Below are 7,698 nucleotides of genomic sequence, written 5' to 3'. Positions count from 1 at the left end.
CCTTGCGCATGGTGGTTCGTACGACGAAGAAACAGGGGACCTCATCTGCAGTGACGGTCTTAGGATACCCAGGGAGAATTGGAAAAGGATAGTGAAAGAAATTAAGGAGGGAAAAAGAAAGTTCACTCCAGATAGACATAAAGATTTGCTCACACTGGTCCTCGGCAATGACGAACATGGAGGACGAACGCGAGGCTTCGGTCCTTCTTACCCGTGGTGGCTTGGGTTTGCCAGAGACCAAGACACTTACAGAAGCCGAGAGAGAGCAAAGAAGTGGCAGCAGGATGAGGAGAATGACAAGTTCAACCAGTTGCTTGCCAGGATTAATGAGCAACGGTAGCAGATTGATGAGCTTAGAGGAGTAGCGCGCCAGGAAGATCCTGCATTTGATATTACCGGCGACCCATCTAAGCGGAAAAGCAGCGTGGCTGAATCTGAGGCCCCGCCCGATGATGCACGAAGAATGATAGAGGGCGGTCCCGGCTACCCCGTGGATGGAATCAAGGAGTCAACATCATGTGAACTCCATCAGAAATTCAAGAACATATCCATGAAGGTGGCCGTCAGACAAGCTTTACCTTCTGGCCCTGATGCACGCTGGCATGGCCGTGAGATTCCAACTGGCTTTGCTAAAGTCGGGGTGGATGAAATCATGGTGGGGTTTCATGATATGGAGCTCGACATAGCTGGACCCGAAGATGAGAGGACACTCGGAGAAGTACTGGGTGGAGTCATCCTATGGGACAAGAACTACATCAAGCTTCCAGGCTCGGCCCCAAGGACAACACCGCCTCCGAGTCGTCGTAGGTCACCTACACCTCCATTACCTCCAAGCCCTCCACATGACGTCGGCCAGCACAACACGAGTCCATCTCGATCACCGCCGCCGGACTTGGGTCGTCCGTCTCCGCTGCCGCCCGCTCCGGATACTAAGCGGAAGCGTGCCAGCAAGAATGCTCCGCCGACGATTTCTAAGCGACGGAGCCCCCCAAAGCGCAAACGGTCGCCCCTCCCAAAGGTACCTCATGCTAATCTTCCTATCAGACCTTATGATCGTACCCCCGAGGAAAACGCCAGGATAGCAAAGGAACATCATGATGCGCAGATGAAAAAGAAGGAACCCGAGCCCCGCCCGGAATACACCGAGAAGCAAATAGCATTTGCAAAATACTTCACGACCCTTCCATCACAGTATGACTTACACCATAAGCCTGATGACTATACACGCACATTGCAGAAGGAAGTGAAAAAGAGCAGATCAGGTGCAAGTGCAAGTGGGAGCAAATCAAGTTCAACTACAAGCAAGAAAAAATCAGACGTTCCTCAGCTTGGACAACAGGCCAAACAGTCGATCCCACCCCTCAGGGTGTTAACCGAGAATGTCTCCCCTCCGGTGCAGGGGCAAGATTTCGAATTAGCAAAGAAGTAGGCGGCTGAATGGGGTATCCCGGTTGAAGACATTCTGGCTTCCCAAGACGACAGGTTACCCAAGGGTGCGGTAGCCCCTAAGCCACAGTTTGTCATGGGAGCGCCTTTGGTCAGCAAAGATGATTTCCCAACAAATATGCGTTACTTGCATACATGGTACTTAAGTGAATCAAAGAATGGGAGAACGATGATCGTGGTGAGTGTCCCACGGGAGTACTACGGCCGCCCCGAAGAAATCCATATCGACTTGGATGAACTCTTCCAGATATACAATGGCGACGCCCTCGACAAATCGCTTATGAGTTGCTATTGTGTGTAAGTATTTCAATTCGTTGTCTACATATAACTTGTTTAGTTATTTCAATTCATTGTCTATATATAACTTGTACTCTATTATGCAGAATGAAGATTCTGGATTGTAAAAGTAGGAACATCATAAATTTTGGGTTTATTGACCCAGATAAAATACATATAGCGACGCTAACTGATAAACCCAAGGAGACGGAGGAAAACCTTCTAAGGTTTCTAACAGATCAAAATTTCTGTGACCACATACTGTTTCCATACAACTTCAGGTGAGGGTCTTTACTCTGTTGTGTCCATTCACTTATAAGTGTAATTGATAAGTTACTGACACACACACATATATATATACATGTGCAGCTTCCATTGGATTCTGTTGGACATTCAAATTGATAAGGGAAGAGTTGATGCCTTCGACCCATTATCGAGACCCTTGGAACAGTTCCAAAGCGTGCAGGACATGCTCCAAGGGTAATTTCAATCATTCTTGCGCTCTATCGGTCTCTTTCGATGATTTTCTGATATATCAATTAATGAAAAACTTAGCAAATCATTATCCTTGTCGGGCAGGTTTTGGAAGCGGTTCAAGTGCGTGACTCCCGGTATCGAGCCTGAGAAGCTGACCTTTAGAGCGGCTCAGGTAAGTAGTAGTATGATATACTTCTATTTTCAATACATTTATGATGCTAGATTATTATTTTGATTATATATATTCTATTCTCGTAAAGTGCGACCAACAGCCACGGGGGACGCATCTATGCGGATACTATGTTTGCGAGACCATTCGCACGTTTACCTCTGAGCACAAGGATCACAGATTCGACGTAAGCAATGAACATTCACACCTCTATTTTTACCCATCATTCTTTGTTATCATGATTGATATTCATATTCATCTCCTCTTCTTATATAGTACACGGCCATGAGGACGAAGGTCCTACCAGAGCAACGCGCGATTGCTGTTGCAGAGGAGCTTGCGACCTTTCTGAGGACGGAAGCTATAGATGACAAAGGACAATTTAGTGTAGCTAGGGGCCATTACTGATGTTCGTCCATGTAATCGAATAGACGGGCTCTAGTCCCGATAATTCAGATCTCCACATAATTGTATATATATGCTCGCTTGTAAGATAAGTTAATCTGATATATATATATGCATAATTATTTCTATTTAAATTATATGAAAACTAATTCCCGAACACCAAACAAGGCATCACGTTAATCTCCCGAACACCTTAACCCTAAAACCATAAAACCCAAAAATAATTTCATTCAAAAAAAACCCAAAAATAAACAAAATCTGAAACTCTTTAGTCCCGGTCCGTGTAACGGACCGGGACTAAAGGGCCTGCCCCTGGGGCGCTACGAGGCGCCCATGTGGAGCACCTTTAGTCCCGGCTTGGAACAGGGTCGGGACTAAAGGTTAGGCCTTTAGTCCCGCCCCTTTAGTCCCGGTTGGTGAACCGGGACTAAAGCCCCTTACGGGCCGGGGCTAAAGGCCCCGTCCCCACTAGTGCATCCATTTAGAGACATTCTATGAGAGCTTAGACAGCAGGACCTTGAGGATTTGAAGGACAAAATCTTCCCTTTATTGAATCAAAACTAGTTCACTTATGGACTATGTATGGAAGAAACTTACGGACTATTTCGTCTCCCCCCTGTTGAGCAAGTAATGCCCTAGCCCGGCATAGTAGATAGGTTTAGCTTCCCTTCCTTCAGTTAGCAGAATAAGCGGGACGATGACCGGCAGTAGTATAGGTTAGTTTGTTTTTTCAGTTCCGTTTCTGTTAGAAATTAGCTAGCTTTGCACGACCGTTTATTGAGCATGGGATGGCATGCAGTTGCAGCTGGCGGGTGCGATCCAGCCGCATCGCGAGGGTCGTGGGATGGCACGACCATTAGACTCGGGAAGTGGTTGATCACTCGTTGTAATTCTGCTTTCAAATAAGAGAAATAGAAGAGAGAAAAGCTGCAGTTTTGCACGCAGCACAAACACTGTCTTCATCTACCTTCAGCTCGGTCTGATCCACGAGAGCGAGAGAGCGGCGAGAGCACTCCGTAGGCTTCGGTTCCAACAAGTGGCATCAGAGCCGCGACGATTCCTGGAGACCATGGCCGGCTCGCGTTCCTCGACGGTACACCCGCGACCGGCGACAGTGCAACGGAGAGGGGCACCGGGAGGACTGGCAACGCAGTCGACGATGGCGCACGATCCGTAACTCCGACACGAGGTCGGAACCGCACACGCAGGCGCGGGAAGGAGATCGTCGTGCACGAACGCACGGTCCAGGAGCGTCTCGTCCCGGCCGGCTCCGCGCTGTGGCCCATGCTCACCCCGACGAACTATTTTGAGTGGTCCATGCTGATGCAAATCAACATGGAAGCCAGCATCCCCAAGGACAAGGCGGCGTTGGCGGCCATCCTACGGTCTATCCCACCAGAGATGGTCGGGGCGATCATGGTGAAGAAGACGGCAAGGGAGGCATGGGAGACAATCATGACCATGCGCATGGGCGTCGCGCATGTACGAGAGGCCACGGCACAACGACTGCGCTCCGAGTTCGAGACGATTGCGTTCCGCGACGGCGAGACGCTCGACGCATTTGGCATGCGGATCACCTCCCTCGTCAACCATCTACGATCCCTTGGTGACGCCATGGACGAGGTGAGAGTGGTTCAGAAGTTCCTCCGTGTTGTCCCCTCTCGGTACATGCAGATCGCCCTCGCTATCGAAACGATGCTCGATCTCAACACGCTCTCTGTTGAGGAGCTCGTCGGTCGCCTTCGCTCCGCAGAGGAGCGCTACCTCACCAACGATCAAGGAGGAGGTGGCGGGGCTCAGCTGCTGCTGACGGAGGCACAGTGGCAGGCACGCAAGAACCAGCGCGCCCAAGGCCAGAACGGTGGCCAGGGCGGCGGACAAGGTGGTTCCGGGGAGCCACGCAGCTCCGGCGGACAGGGCGGCGGTGGAAATCGTCGCCGCGGTAAGCAGCAAAACCGTCGAGGCGGAGGCTCGGGCGGTGGTGGAAACGGTGGCCGTGACGGCGCGCCGAACGGGGAACGCGACATGTCTCAGGTGAAATGTTACAACTGCAACAAGTTCGGGCACTACTCGAAGCAGTGCACCGAGCCGCGCCGAGAGCGCAAGGATCAGGCGAACCTTGTGGTGGCGCATGACCAGGATGATGAGGCTACTCTCCTCCTGGCCACGGTCACCAATCTCACCGTCACCACCCAGCGCCCAGTAGAGCGCGTTCTTCTGAATGAGGAACGCTCCCAGGCGCGCACCCAGGAGGACGGCATCTGCGACACCGCCTGGTATGTGGACACTGGTGCAAGCAACCACATGTCCGGCCGCCGCGATATCTTCTCCGAGCTCGACGTGGGAGCACGGGGGATTGTGAAGCTCGGCGACGGCTCCAGCGTGCAGATCGAGGGCAGGGGAACGATCCTGTTCGAGTGCCGCAGCAGCGAGCACCTGATGCTCTCCGAGGTATACTACATACCTTGCCTCTACAGTAACATTCTGAGCATCGGTCAGATGGATGAGCTCGGCTGCGAGACGACGATCGACGTTGGGGTCCTTCGTCTCCGCAACCCTGACGGGCGTCTACTCGCCTGCGTGGAGCGCAACGCAGGGCGTCTCTACATCCTCCGTCTATCTCTCACCAAGCCTGTGTGCTTGCTGGCGAGCGGGGACGACAAGGCCTGGCTGTGGCACTCACGCTACGGCCATCTGAACTTCAGGGCGCTGCGCGATGTTGCGCGCCTAGAGATGGCAAACGGCGTACCCCTCGTCGACCGCATGGATCAGTACTGCGACGGATGCGCGCTAGGGAAGCAATATCGACTCCCGTTCCCGCAAGCCTCTGCGTACTGTGCCGAGCACGCGCTGGAGCTCGTCCACACGAACCTCTGCGGCCCGATCAACCTCACGACAACTGGAGATAACAGATACTTCCTGCTGGTAGTCGACGACCACTCACGCTATATGTGGTTGGAGGTGATCACATCCAAGGCGGAAGCATTCCAGCGTTTCAAGAAGATCAAGGCTCTGGCCGAAGCAGAGTCCGGACGCAAGCTCCTGGCGTTCCGTTCTGATCGGGGCGGAGAGTTCAACTCCATCGAATTCCGCGTGTACTGCGAGGATGGAGGGATCAAACACTGCACCACTGCGCCGTACACGCCCCAGCAAAACGACGTAGTTGAAAGGCAAAACCAGACCGTGGTGGAGATGGCACGATGTGCAGCATGGCCATGCCCGCCATGTTCTGGGGAGACGCCGTCAAGACCGCGGTGTACCTGCTCAATCGGTCGCCCACTCGCAGCGTTGACGGACAGACGCCGTACGAAGCTTGGCACAAGAAGAAGCCGGCAGTTCATCATCTCCGCACCTTTGGGTGCGTCGCCCACGTCAAGCGCGTCGGCCCCGGCATCGACAAACTGGCTGAGCGCTCGACGCCGATGATCTTTCTCGGGTATGCGGAGGGATCCAAGGCGTACATGGTGTTTGATCCAGCCACGAACAAGATGCATGTCACACGCGATGTTGTATTCGAAGAGAAAAGGAAGTGGGACTGGACGCCAGCCCCAGGAGCAGTGGCGCTCCCATCGGACGAACACTTCGTGGTCATCTACAGTGACGAGGAGATCGTCGACGTGCAAGCTCCCTCATCACCCGCAGCAGGACCTCCCTCTCCACCATCCATGCTGGCTGACTCCCCCATCGCGTCGTCATCATCACGATGCACTCCAGACTCTGTTGAAGACGGATGGGCTACGCCGCCAGGTGACGATTGGGAGCGGCACGACCTCGACCACACGCCGCCCCACTATTGCAAGATGAAGCACGTCCTCACCGAGGTAGATGCAGTGGCAAGAGAAGAGCAAGTCGGTCTCTGCCTTGTCGCTGCTGATGAACCCGACAGCATCGACGTGGCCCTGGATGAGGCATGCTAGAGAAGTACCATGGACGCCGAGCTGGCCGCGATTCGTGAAAATGGCACCTGGGAGCTCGCCATGCTGCCGTCCGGCCACCGTGCCATAGGACTGAAATGGGTCTTTAAGGTCAAAAGAGACCCCTCTGGCAAGATTCTGAAGCACAAGGCGCGCTTGGTGGCGAAGGGCTACGCACAGCGCCAGGGGGTGGACTACGACGAGGTTTTCGCGCCTGTGGCTCGCATGGAGACAGTCCATCTGCTGCTGGCTCTAGCGGCGCACAAGGGGTGGCAAGTGTTGGAAATATGCCCTAGAGGCAATAATAAATTAGTTATTATTATATTTCTTAGTTCATGATAATCGTTTATTATCCATGCTATAATTGTATTGATTGGAAACACAATACTTGTGTGGATACATAGACAAAACACTATCCCTAGTAAGCCTCTAGTTGACTAGCTCGTTGATCAAAGATGGTCAAGGTTTCCTGGCCATGGGCAAGTGTTGTCACTTGATAACGGGATCACATCATTAGGAGAATCATGTGATGGACTAGACCCAAACTAATAGACGTAGCATGTTGATCGTGTCATTTTGTTGCTACTGTTTTCTGCGTGTCAAGTATTTGTTCCTATGACCATGAGATCATATAACTCACGGACACCGGAGGAATGCTTTGTGTGTATCAAATGTCGCAACGTAACTGGGTGACTATAAAGATGCTCTACAGGTATCTCCGAAGGTGTTCGTTGAGTTAGTATGGATCGAGACTGGGATTTGTCACTCCGTGTGACGGAGAGGTATCTCGGGGCCCACTCGGTAATACAACATCACACACAAGCCTTGCAAGCAATGTGACTTAGTGTAAGTTACGGGATCTTGTATTACGGAACGAGTAAAGAGACATGCCGGTAAAGGAGATTGAAATAGGTATGCGGATACTAACGATCGAATCTCGGGCAAGTAACATACCGAAGGACAAAGGGAATGACATACGGGATTATATGAATCCTTGGCACTGAGGTTCAA

This window comes from Hordeum vulgare, chromosome 7H (assembly GCF_904849725.1).
Source record: "Hordeum vulgare subsp. vulgare chromosome 7H, MorexV3_pseudomolecules_assembly, whole genome shotgun sequence".
Classification (NCBI taxonomy): domain Eukaryota; kingdom Viridiplantae; phylum Streptophyta; class Magnoliopsida; order Poales; family Poaceae; genus Hordeum; species Hordeum vulgare.
This window is presented reverse-complemented; position numbering follows the sequence as displayed.